The 12474-nt window shown below is 40.0% G+C and overlaps 2 long non-coding RNA genes across 2 annotated transcripts in view; one reads left to right on the top strand and one right to left on the bottom strand.

The window, feature by feature from the left end:
• Positions 1-471, top strand: part of LOC124277340 — an 18929-nt gene extending 18458 nt beyond the window's left edge. The window contains exon 3 of the long non-coding RNA XR_006898802.1: positions 387-471. This is a non-coding gene — a long non-coding RNA (uncharacterized LOC124277340). The remainder of the gene's footprint in view (positions 1-386) is intronic.
• The window catches only part of LOC124277342, a 13891-nt gene extending 1417 nt beyond the window's left edge, over positions 1-12474 (bottom strand). Inside the window, exons 1-2 of the long non-coding RNA XR_006898803.1 lie at positions 12367-12474; positions 11339-11340 (exon numbers count right to left, since the gene is read on the bottom strand). This is a non-coding gene — a long non-coding RNA (uncharacterized LOC124277342). The remainder of the gene's footprint in view (positions 1-11338; positions 11341-12366) is intronic.

Here is a 12474-nt window from a genome sequence, read left to right as displayed (position 1 = left end):
GCAGATCGAACGTGGCATCAGGAAAACTCCGGAAGAAACTTCTTGTAGAAATATTCTTTGTCACTTGAAAACGTGATATCTGAAAAATATGATCACATGAGATAGAGGTTGTGTAAGAGATAACGGTGCGGATATGTAACAGCAGGGTTGCCACAGATGTTGACTTTTCCCTGACTTATCCCTGACCAATTTGATTTTTCACTGATCAAAATTAAAAGAAAACAAATAAAATTTCGGCCTACACCCGACCTTTCCACCCATTTTACTTAAGACAAAGTGAAATCTGAAGACAAAGTAGTCAGATGTAATCAAACAAGATCCATCTAACATCAAGATGAAGTATATGACACAGAAGTATTACCTCTGGCAAACTTGGACATAAGAAGTTTTGAACATTTTTTTTTAATTTCAATGTTTTATTGTCAGAAAGTCCCTGTTACAAGATTGAGGATCACCTCTAGGAAAATGGTGACTCATTTTGACAGTATGAAATTTACTGGTAGAAATTCTGACATTTTTCTTAAAAACAAAAAACAAACTCATTCACTCTCACATTCATACTAATACTGTTGTGAGCTTAAAATAAACTGCTAACTCTTCACTGTGCCCTGCTTTTCACTTATGCTTTGGCTGTACTAATTGAAAAGTGGTTCATAACTATGTCCACTTTGTGTAAAATTTATTGGTTTTATTTCTGCTTGAGAAACTAATTTTCTCAATGGAATACCTCTGTTCACACACTTTCTTAAAACCATCAATGTGTGGTTTTACCCCTTCCTTTACTAAAAAGAATTTAGCCATTCATAGTAAAAGGCCAAAACAATTATCTGTGACAGTATTTGAGTCACACCCAAGTAATAAAGAAAGTTCAGCAGAGAGCTTGAGATTGAATATTTGGTCACATTTTGTGTCAACCATCCATGGAAGTTATTCCAAACTATGTATACAAATGGACTCTGCCAAAACAAGTAAATTAAAGATCATAGTACCAATCTCTATACAAAAACACATTTAATACAGACATGGAACTCAAAATCATACAATCCTTGCCTCTGTGAAGTCTGAAAGGAACTAGTTTTCCCTGACCAAATGCAATTTTCCCTGAATCTTTTCCCAAACTTCAATTTTCACTGACTGGTAAAAAAATTCACTGACTTTTCCCTGATCTTGAAAAATTAATTTCTTCCCTGACTTTTCCCTGACCTGTGGCAACCCTGAACAGTTAAATATGTTTTCAAATATGGTGAGATGAATGAGACTGGCCATTTATTCTATGGCAATAAAGTCCAGAGATCAGTGCCCTTTCTTAACAAATGATGAGTCCCTTACTTCTGTTGACTAGTATTGACAGCTACATTTCATCCAGAAAACAGGTTCGATTCCCAATATGGGCACTATGTGTGAAGCCTATTTCTGGTATCCCTTGCGGTGATATTGCTGGAATACTGCTAAAAGCGGTGTAAAACTAAACTCTCTCACTTGAGCCACTGGCTACTGTCTGACAGGAGTGTTCCCTCTCCCCACTTACATATTCTTGAACTTAAACATATGGGGAAGCCTGGCCCATGACTGGTTCCACTGAATTTCACAATGAAGCTTTGTTTTTAACTACTTATTTCCAAAGACTAAAAGTAAGAGTGAGTGGTTACAATGTCATCTGTCGACCTGGATTATAGAATGTCACCACAGCAGTGATGCGAGTATCTTTGTTCACGATATTAACCACTGGTTTGTCGCTTTCAGAATACATATCATCAGACAGCAGTGGTATAGTTGTGATAAAGAGCTGATTGCCAACCAAACCAACACCAAGTCACTCTCTTTGTTAATGGTACATGCGGTCTATCTGTCATGTCTTGTCCCTGACTGGTTACTATTGGTAATACTGTTTTGTTGGGCCCACACACGTTTCCCCAGCTGTCGTAGCCCGTTGATGAGGCGGTAGGGGTCACCCATCTTTCACACCTAGGTAACTCACATACCCCTTAAACAAAGGAAATATTGAATATAATAATGTTACATTCCCACATAACAAAAATATATTTGGAGCATGGCATGAGGTTATCCCATAGATGACATCTTTATCTCGTTTTCTGGTACTGGTTTAAGCCCTTTTGTCCTGTGGACGAAGTGTCCACCTGGTATCAGAAATTCCGCCATGGGATGTCCTTTATAGAGGGCCATTTTTAACCACATTGTTAACTTCAAAAACAGTACTGGAAACCTATTGGGATATACGCTAATGCATAAGTATAAAAGAAAAGAATTCCAATCCCTTTTAATATTCTTTGAATTCCCTTTTATCAGTATTGGTTACGAAATTATAACAGTATTTAGTGGACCTATTCAGGGCCCATAGGAAAACCTGGGACATGATGCAGCAGCATTTGACTTGAAAACATCTACAGGTAATCTGTATTTGTTATATACCATTCCTCCAATAAACGCCAACAACAGAAGAAGGAAGAATATATCCGTGCAGCCTCGTTTTTGCTACTCCAACTACGTAGATTCTTCAGCGGCCATTTTGCGAGATCGTTGGACTTTCCTGCAAAATAAACAATATGGGTTATGTATCTGCTATGACCTCAATCTGGAAAAGTCTCGACCAGTGCTTTCTCGATGTTTGAGAAAAGATCAGTCGGACCAAAGACGTATACACGTGAATATACGTCTTTGGTCGGACTTATCCTCACTGATCAAGGAGGGCTAATGGAATACGGTTTTCGATGTACTGTCCAAGGGAGATAATTCTTGAACAAAACTATCCATATGAGTTACATCCCCTAGAACAGTGTCGCCTGCCAAGAACATTATTTTCACCGACTTGGATATTGTGAAACGCATCCTGTTCTCTTATGAGTTCATTTGAAAGTGAAATTTCAAACATATGTACCGAATATTACGCATAATCATCGATAAAATGTCACACAAAAGAGACACACGCCAGCCAGTCAGTGTAACCCGATAAGAGTTTACAATGCAGGATGATTATGGAAATAATGAACTGAGCTAGTTAAGCAACAAAATAATATACGTACATCATTTGCATCGTCTTACCCTCAAATCAGATACTTCATTTCCGGAAGCGCAACACCCCATTATAAGAAGTTAATGCTACATAGTTTAGCAGGAATAACGACACCGGAAGCACGAACACATCCTGCAAATGGCGCACTCTTCTACCCAGAGATCATTGCGCCGGCGCCAATCCCACGTTCGGCTGTTTCCGTCTGGTGTTATGACGTCATAGCTTGATAACGTCATACCGTTTGTGACGATCCACCGCGCACTTCCTCATCTTTTATAAATTATATTTGTTTCGATTCACGGCCCGAAAGGAGCTGTATGTTTTTTGTGTAACGATGAACTTACAAATATTCGGACTTCCTGTCGTCAGTGTGCGAAATAGTTTCCAAATTTTGCTAGTCCAGTCTAGCTAGCTATGCCTGAAAGTTACTAGCCGAAATTCGAATATAGACACGGGTTTCATCATTAAACGATGTTTAAAAGGTCACTACACATAGTTTATATTCGCTGTTAATGAACCCTAGGAATGTGTAATAAAAGAAAAATATGTGTCAATTCTTTCAGAGTAGATGGCGTACAACACACAAAGAAAGGTCAACCCACGAAGCGGACTCTCACAGCCACAGACGGCTGACCGCTAAAATAAACAAATGCATACGCGTGGGCAGGACTAAAGCGTTTATATTCTTGGTGCATATATCTATAATTGTTACGATTTTTTTCAGGAATGGATGGTGCAGATGTGGTATGTATTCATGTTGGAATGGCATTATGTAATAAAAATGCCTAATGTTTAACCTTTTTAAAAATCCTTTAACCATCGTTTGATCGCGGTACTCGAGGCCTGTATATTAGTCAGAAAATGCGGTAAAATGTATGCATACACTTTCGGCATCTTAAACGTTCTACACATCAATGTCTGTTGCTCCCAGTATTATGTTTGGTGGGTTAACTCATGGCCCATTGCTCTCCGATTCGTGGGTACTCCGGGGCAATCTTGGGTATTCAAATCGATCACTGGACTGTCTGGTCCAGATTCGATTATTTACAGACCGCCGCCATGCAGCTGGAACATATTTGGGGTGTCAATAAACAGCTCGGAAGGATACGAATCTGCAACATCTTCTTGTTTACTAAGTCTCACATGTGCAGTGCTACGGAGTTGACGTCAACATTTTAATGTCATTTTCACCAATACTTGTTTGAATATCCTATGTTAATATTGTACTAAGTTCGTTGTAAATCCTGGTAGTGTTATGCAAGTGCCCGCGAATCTGATATGCACAACTCCTTACATGTATATTGATACAATAAACATATCATTAAAATTGGACTAAACCAATGCGCTTTTTATTTCAACAGGTTTAAATGCTAAAAGATCAAATTTATGTTTTTAACACGTTTACATTTTTAAATTAATGTTCTACGGTATAAGGGTTCATTTGGTTGTAAACATGTTTACACGTATTCATTCTAAACCTGTTTAAGTCAATTGACTGTTGTATTTAGGGGGTATTTAGACTGTGAGACGACATCCAAGTAGTGAGTTTAGACCAGAAACGTGTTTAGATAGAAAACTTCAAATATGTCTCCCGTTTAGGATTCTATAGACTTAAAAGTTTGTTTGAATTTATGAAATAATCAAAGACAACAAGTTGAACTTCTATATAAAGACTTCTGGTAATGACTAGCAGGAAACTAGTTCAGTAATGGGTACTGGCCGAGGCTCTACTGAGGCTGAGTAAGCCAAAGGTAATTTGAAGCCATAGCGGAATAAGCCGAGTTGAGCGGAGTGAATATTAACTTTAGAGCGGCTGAAACAACAACACATGTGTTGCTGTTATGAAAGGTGCATCAAAGGTGCCACAAAGGTGCATCACATGTATAATGAATGTCTGATCCCAGATCAAAGGTGAGGCAGACCAGCCATAAGACATTCAAAGGGGATGAAACAGCACAAGGCCTTTACAATGTCCGCCTGTTTATTAATACTGACTCTCTCCAAGTGAACTTAACGGTTGTTGTGACCTTAAATGTAGAATGGGCTTAAGCGTAGAATAGTCGCTTGTTCTGCGGGAGATACTAGGCCGTGTATGTGACGTAGCACATAAGCTCCGCCCACTGATGAATATTCATGATTATTCTACACTTAAGCCCATTCTACATTTAAGGTCACAACAAACGGTCAACAGTGGAAACTGTCTCAAACTCGCACCTTTGCATCCTCATGTAGACTTCAATTTCAGATTCATTTGTTTGTTTGTTATGGGCCTATTCCACAGAAGTTTGAAAGCAGCATTTTCCATGAAGCCCTGGACATGTTCAGGGTGGTACCATGGATGGACCTCGGAGTCAAAGCCACAGGCATGGCGAAGACGATAGTAGAAACAATTTGTGTTTTTAACGCCACACTCACTAATATTCCAGCTACATGGCGGTGGTCTGGGAATAGTCGAATCTGGACCAACCAAACAATCCAGTGACCAACAACATCAGTATCGATCTACGCAATTACGATGACATGCGTCAACCAAGTCAGAGATATGTTTATCGCCTCTCATGGGTTTGCTGAAGACCAATTCTAACCCGGATCTTCCCGGGTCTCAATTCCAGGAAATGCTACCACAATAAGCTGATATTTCGTCTTTTGATCACAAAATTAAGCCAATGAATATATATGACACTCTACGCTGACTTCAGCCAGTTTCCAGCATGTCGCTAGCACGTGGAAGACCTGTGCGTTGAACACACCGATTAACGGTTCATACACAAACTGTGTTAGATATCACGTAAATGATAAAAATAGAATAATAATAAGAGTCGACAGGGCTGACAGAAACAATCGACACTGAAAGTGTCATATCTCACATACCATACACCGTACACGTGCAATACTAGCAAACTATCGGATTCGTTTTTGGTAAATACATAAACGTTCTTGCAACGGATGTTTATCATCAACGTTTATCTTTATGACAATACTTGGTATAGCATATATATTTTATGATCCTCTGCTTTTTGTCGTGCAGATTTAACAGTGAAAGACTACACGATTGTGACAGTGGTTCTGAACTTGACAGGAGCTGTAGCAACAGTGATCAACTGATCGGATCAGACAATACTAGAGCTGACTGCTTGCATACTGGGAGATCCCAGCAGAGAAGATATCTTCCGGAGAAAGACGTACCAGATGTGGATACTGATAAATAATTATCTCTGATTGGACAACACGTTGGCGTCACGTTGATAAATACTAGGAAGCTTGTATAAGGAGAGTCAGGTATCCTGATACTTAATCGGGATTAGATTAACCGATTGGGGAAATACGACACGTTGCCTCTCCAAGACTTGTGGATTAACTTTTGTAGACGTTACTCTGAGCATTCGACTTGATGCCGAAATGTGGCATCGTATCTCTGCGGGCTGGTACTACAACACCGACTATAATACCAGCGCACACTGTCAGGCAGACGCACGCACGCATCCACGTGTCACCTCAGTACATTATCGCCTTATAAATGATTTTCAAATACACGCTCTTTACAAACATGATGGTCGCATTTGAATTATTATACAGATAAAGTTCAAGTCCACATTACAATTAAAATAAAATGAATATCTTAAAATGTTGTTCTGAACTATTCTTAGACGGCGATATTCAAGTCCACACTACAATCGAAATAAAATGAAAATTTTCAAATGTTGCTGTGAACTGTCGTTAGAGGGCGATATCTGTTTCTTCATATTCAGTTTATTCCACAAAACATACCAAATGATCACCATTCTTCTTTTCTTAGAAACGATTCTGTGGATTCAAGTAATACAAGTAATCTATTTCATCTTCAATAAATGCAGCTTTTAGGAGAATTTGTTCCCTTTCAATTTCAATTATTAATAACACAGCGTCTACCATTGCAATATTTATAGCAATGTGGTAGTTTGATGGTCCGATGACAATTAAGCTTTCGTCTTTATCATTAATGCATGGAAAGCTCAGTATCGCAACACTGCCATCGTGTTATTTCCTTCCAATTTTCCTCTTAAGGAATGGCATAAATTGATCGTAACGATATTTGAAAACGAGAACTATTGACGTAAAATTGCCTTGAGAGCAATGACGTAAAGAACAACGATATTCGCGATACAGAACGCTTTCCTGTTTTTAGGCTTCAAGCCATTAACAAGCTGCTTCAGATGCGAGTTTCCTTCCTTTCATGTTTCAAAACCAGGGTTGGAGCGAGACCGATGTTAAGCTTGCCGTCATTCCAATATATACACCAGGGCCCCGTTCCTCAAAGCGATCGTAGCGCTACGACAGTCTATGTTAAAGTATGGGAGTTACGATCACCTTAGCTCTACGATCGCTGTGAGGAACGGGGCCCTGGACATATATTAAGCACCCCTTTAGAGAGCTTTTTAGCGTTATTTCAAAATGATGTATAAAATATCGGGTGGTACAGGTAGGGTAGGCCATCATTACTGTTTTTGTCAGTGGTCAGTTTATGTACTTTTCAGAGCTTTTTTCACCTTCAATGTCAAATGGAATCTGTTTCTGAGGATAGTCAAGGCTTGTTATTTCTCTTGCATTGCCTCTTCATATACTTTGCATTGATAGGAAATCAGTACTAAGATTCATTTGGAGTGAGTGAGGGAGTCTAGTTTTACGCCTCTTTTAGCAATATTCCAGCAATATCGTGGCGGGGGACACCAGAAATGGGTCTCACACAATGTGGGGAATCGAACCCGGGCCTTCTGCGTGACGAGCGAACGCTTTAACCACTCGGCTACCCCATCGCCCCAGGAATCACTAGGAGATCCATAAAGTGCAGTCATCTATTCAGAAGGTGTTTGAGGTATCTTGGGACACTTATAATCCATCCTAATAATTTGTAGATACTTCCAAAGCATACAACCCGTGAAGGTCCGGGTTAGAATATTGATATTCAGTAACCCATACTTGTCGTGAGCGGCGACTAACGGGATCGGGTGGTCAGGCTCGCTGACTTGGTTGACACATGTCATCGGTTTCCAATTGCGCAGATCGATGCTCATGCTGTTGATCACTTGATTGTCTGGTCCAGACTCGATTAATTACAGACCGCCGCGGAAGTTGGGGATGTAAAAAGACGGGAAGGGGTGGTGTTTTACCACACTTCATCTGTATATTTTGAAACATCAGTTGCCAAGTGCTATATGAATTATATGTCATGTACAAAAGCATTGCGGTGCTGCAAATGGCGAGAACGTAGAAACAAATCGATATCGATGTGTGCATCATTTATTGATAAACAGCAAATGATCTGCAAGTACATTTTCTGTCTGGTTGATTTCAGTCTAAGTAAACTTAGGCTCAGTATTATTCGTTACTGAGCCTAAGTTTACTTATAGACTGGGTTGATTTATCCTTGCTGACTAAACGACATGAAGTGATTTCATTATTTCTCTGGAGACAAAGGGAGACACCTGAGACTATTCTATACATTTATGTATATTCTGGTTATCCGGTGTATAATATAAGTATATCCACATACAGTTAAACACCTTTTATTCGAATTTGATGTGTCGAGCTGACGGTTGTCTCGCTGAAGTAAAACGTGGTTCATATTCATCATTTAGGCATTCCCTATTTAGTCATCATTTTGCGGATGAGAACTCGAAATATTGAAGGTTCCGTCGACACAACGGTAACTGACTGCATTTGTAGATATACATAGCGTGTCTCGCTTAGAAACAACGTTAGAAAGACATAGGTGCATAGACCCCACCCTATTACTATATACAAGGAAAAGGGTATGGTCTATACACCTATACGTCTTTCTAACGCTGTTTCTAAGCGAGACACGCACCCTATGGTGATATATACTGAAGCCGGTTTACATGGACGTCTAATAAAATCCAATTTTACTGAAATCAGATATCGAACTACTAAAATAACAGTGATCATTGTGTGATTCGATCACTGAATATCAGTGATGACGTCATATGTTGGCAGCATCCGCCCACAAGGTTCATTTGTGTAAGAGTCTTGCATCGTTGGCTCGCTCACCTGAGACCAGGATTCTGAATGTAGATGTATGCCAGATCTGGTGTCAGGTAGTTAATCTCGAGTTAAGGCCGCGGAAAGGTGTTCGTGCGTTTGTGACATAGGCTTCCATATTAGCTATGGGACAACCGGTCTTATTCCACTATTATGTGAGTGAGTGAGTATCGTTTTACGCCTCTTTTATCAATATTCCAGCAATATCACGGCGGGGGACACCAGAAATGGGCTTCACATATTGTACCCAATGTGGGGAATCGAACCCGGGCTTTCGGCGTGACGAGCGAACGCTTTAACCACTAGGCTAACCCGCGGTATTATCTAAAGAACATGTTCTTTTAGTCATGTTGGAAGCTCGCAAACCAAATCGATTTTATTCACACAGGATACAAAGACGTCACTGACACCTTTAACTAACAATAATATATTGACAAACAAACAGTAGTTCTTCCTGTGAATTCTTAATTAACACCGCCTTGTCCTCACTTCAGTACATTTGTATTCCAGGAAGTTGTTCTTCAGTGACGTTCAGGATGCTTTTAGAGTTGTGATTTAAAAACTTCAAAAACAATTATAGACGTTCGTCAATAGATACTTGTGACGGTTAGCTGTTTGAAACTTCAAGCCCAAAACATCCTGTATCTGTGGGAGATGAGCGGATTGCGTGAACTCCTTTTAAAAAAGCAACTGGTAAAGCTGGAAATATTTTCAGGGTTAACCGGGATTCGAACACATCTCTCCTCATGTCGACATTTATCGCCCCAAGCTTGACGCAGGAGGAATATATCTTGAAAGATGTACAGTATTAATTTGGGTTATGATGAAAAACGGGAATATCTGTTGGGCCACTCTCAAGGCATCTCATCTCGCTAAAAAGTTAAAGTGTTTTTTCATCTTGTGATTTAAAACTACATTTATTTTTTTTACTTTTAAAACATTTATAACCAGGATTGCACAGGGCACTTATTAATCCGTTGAGCTTTCACAAAACCAGTACAGAACCTTATATGAAACCTCACATTACACCTTCCTTTACCTATGCTGTAAAACGGTACATTTTCCTCTATATAGAATGTAAACGCTTACACAACATATAAACTGCAGCATCTCTCTTTCAGGAGCAAGAAATTTGATGAATCATAGGTCGCGCCTGGCGGACGATGAATAGTGTAATGATGTCGACGTTGACGGAGTTTCCAAAAGCGTAGACGAATCGATGTCATTCATTGTGAGGATTTGTTTGCGCGAACGTGCATGAGTTCGTGTTACGGGGTCAAAAAAGGCAATTGATTGAGGGAAATATCGAGACGTGAAATCAGGGCTGTATGTGACACTCCCTGTCTGGGTCGGTTATTTGGCAGCCGAAAAACAATTTAGCCCCGAGATATTCAAGTATGATTGTTGTGGTGGTGGTAGCAGGAAAGCAATGTGTGTATGTCTGTGCCTGTTGGATCTTTTGACCTAATGCTATGTTAAAAGATCACCTTTATAAAGGAAACTACCGGATAGAATAATAATAATATACTCATGCCAATAATGGTTGTCACCCCTTCAATTTCTTTTAACGTGGGGTTGGGTGGGTGGGAGGGGCTGACAACCATTATTGGCATGAGTATATATTAACGACAGTTCAACAAACGCTTCCTAAAAGCCCTCGAGTCTTAAGATAAGAGTGAGATGACTGTTTACATCTTAATTTGGGCAGTATCACGATTCAAATCCACTGGAACAATCCCACCTGCTTACTTTTCTGGGAAGAGTTCTGAGATAGGTCTTTGTAAAACGAAAATATTTAAGAGGTTTGGGGAGTCGCTTTACAGTCACCCGATCCTCATTTATTCAACCTTTCTAAGAAGCCAAGGGTATCCCAGCACCTGTACCTCCTTCAACTTGTCAACCTATGATCATGGGTTCGAATCCAGTTTCGCCCTGGCTTTTATGGTTTTCACAGCGCCATCACTGTGCTCGTTGCTTTTCACCAAGAGGTACAACATCTGCATCACTTAAGGCATTTCCCTCACATTATGCTGACTTTATACAATATATGTAATATAGCAGGAATGTTGTTCAAATCGGCGTTAAACCCAACTCACTGAGGCGGTGGGGTAGCCTAGTGGTTAAGGCGTTCGCTCGTCAAGCCAAAGACCCTGGTTCGATTCCCCACATGGGTCCAGTGTGTGAAGCCCATTTCTGGTGTCCTCCGCCGTAATATTGCTGCAATATTGCTAAAAGCGGCGTTAAACTCAACCCACTCACTCACTATCTCACTCCTTCAATTTCTTCACGGTTAACTCAAATCGCTGCTCTCCATTTATCACAATTCTAGTCTTTATCTTTACAATGATAGCTCTAGGGACATCACCTAGTAAATGTTCTGATATCTCATGTAAAAATATTCACATTGAGGAAGCTGTTCTATTGCGAAGATCTCCTCCTATTCCGATAGTTATCGCCTGCATTTATAGAGCAGGCGTCTTGGGTCTTTAATGCTGATAAGAATTCAAGATTTCATTCAAGATTCGACCATAAAAAACTTCACAAATCACACCCTTAAGGATACTAAATAACATAAAAAGTCAGCTCGTTCTTCGAAGCTGGAATCAAATTGGAAGCAGTTCTAATCAAGGAATCTGGAAAACGACCCAACATAAACACCTCAGCGCAGACAGTAGTTGCTGCCTTGCTGGAACATTAGAATACCGACTTACGTTTGCTGACAGAGTGCTTCGGCAGACTAGCTACATAAACACAGGGATCAGTATACCGCCAGTGTGCCAAGGCTAGGACAAATGGAAGTTTAATAACGATTAAATGCTGATAGATTGTGAAGTTTTAAAAAAAAACTGTTTGAAAGGGTTCTTTTTGTTATTGTATACACATGGGTCGTTCGTAGGGCTACAACATTATTCTTTTGGTTTTTCTATACACATGGGTCCCGTGCCACATTCGTAAACTGTAGAGTTACGACAGACCGTAACGTTACGAATGCTTTGTGGATTGAGACCTTGAGCTTTAAGCAAACACCATCTGAAACCAAGGGCAATCTTAAAAAGTTTCGGCAAAAAGAAGCGATCATACCGTCGCACACTGGGACGGTCACTTGCTCCCTCACAATATCTCAAAAGACATTGGTCACATGTTCACGTGCTGCGATGGCACCAAGCACGTTGGGGTATAAATTTCATACTTAAAGTATGCGAACTGTAGTTGTCGTAAACTACTATAACACTACTCAAACTAAACGTTTCTTGACATGGCAGGAAGTAGGCATTCAGAAAACATGATGGTAAGTCAACAGTCTCAGTAAACTTATAGGCTCAGTATTATTCGTTACACTGCTATACTGAGTCTAACAAAACCTAGTAGAAGGTCGCGTCGGCTAACCTTTCGGACTGACCAATCAG

This window comes from Haliotis rubra, unplaced genomic scaffold (genome assembly GCF_003918875.1).
Source record: "Haliotis rubra isolate DU_JTF1 unplaced genomic scaffold, ASM391887v1 Scf220, whole genome shotgun sequence".
Taxonomy (NCBI): domain Eukaryota; kingdom Metazoa; phylum Mollusca; class Gastropoda; order Lepetellida; family Haliotidae; genus Haliotis; species Haliotis rubra.
Note: the sequence above shows the minus strand (reverse complement) of the source record. Positions and strands in the feature narration are given on the sequence as shown.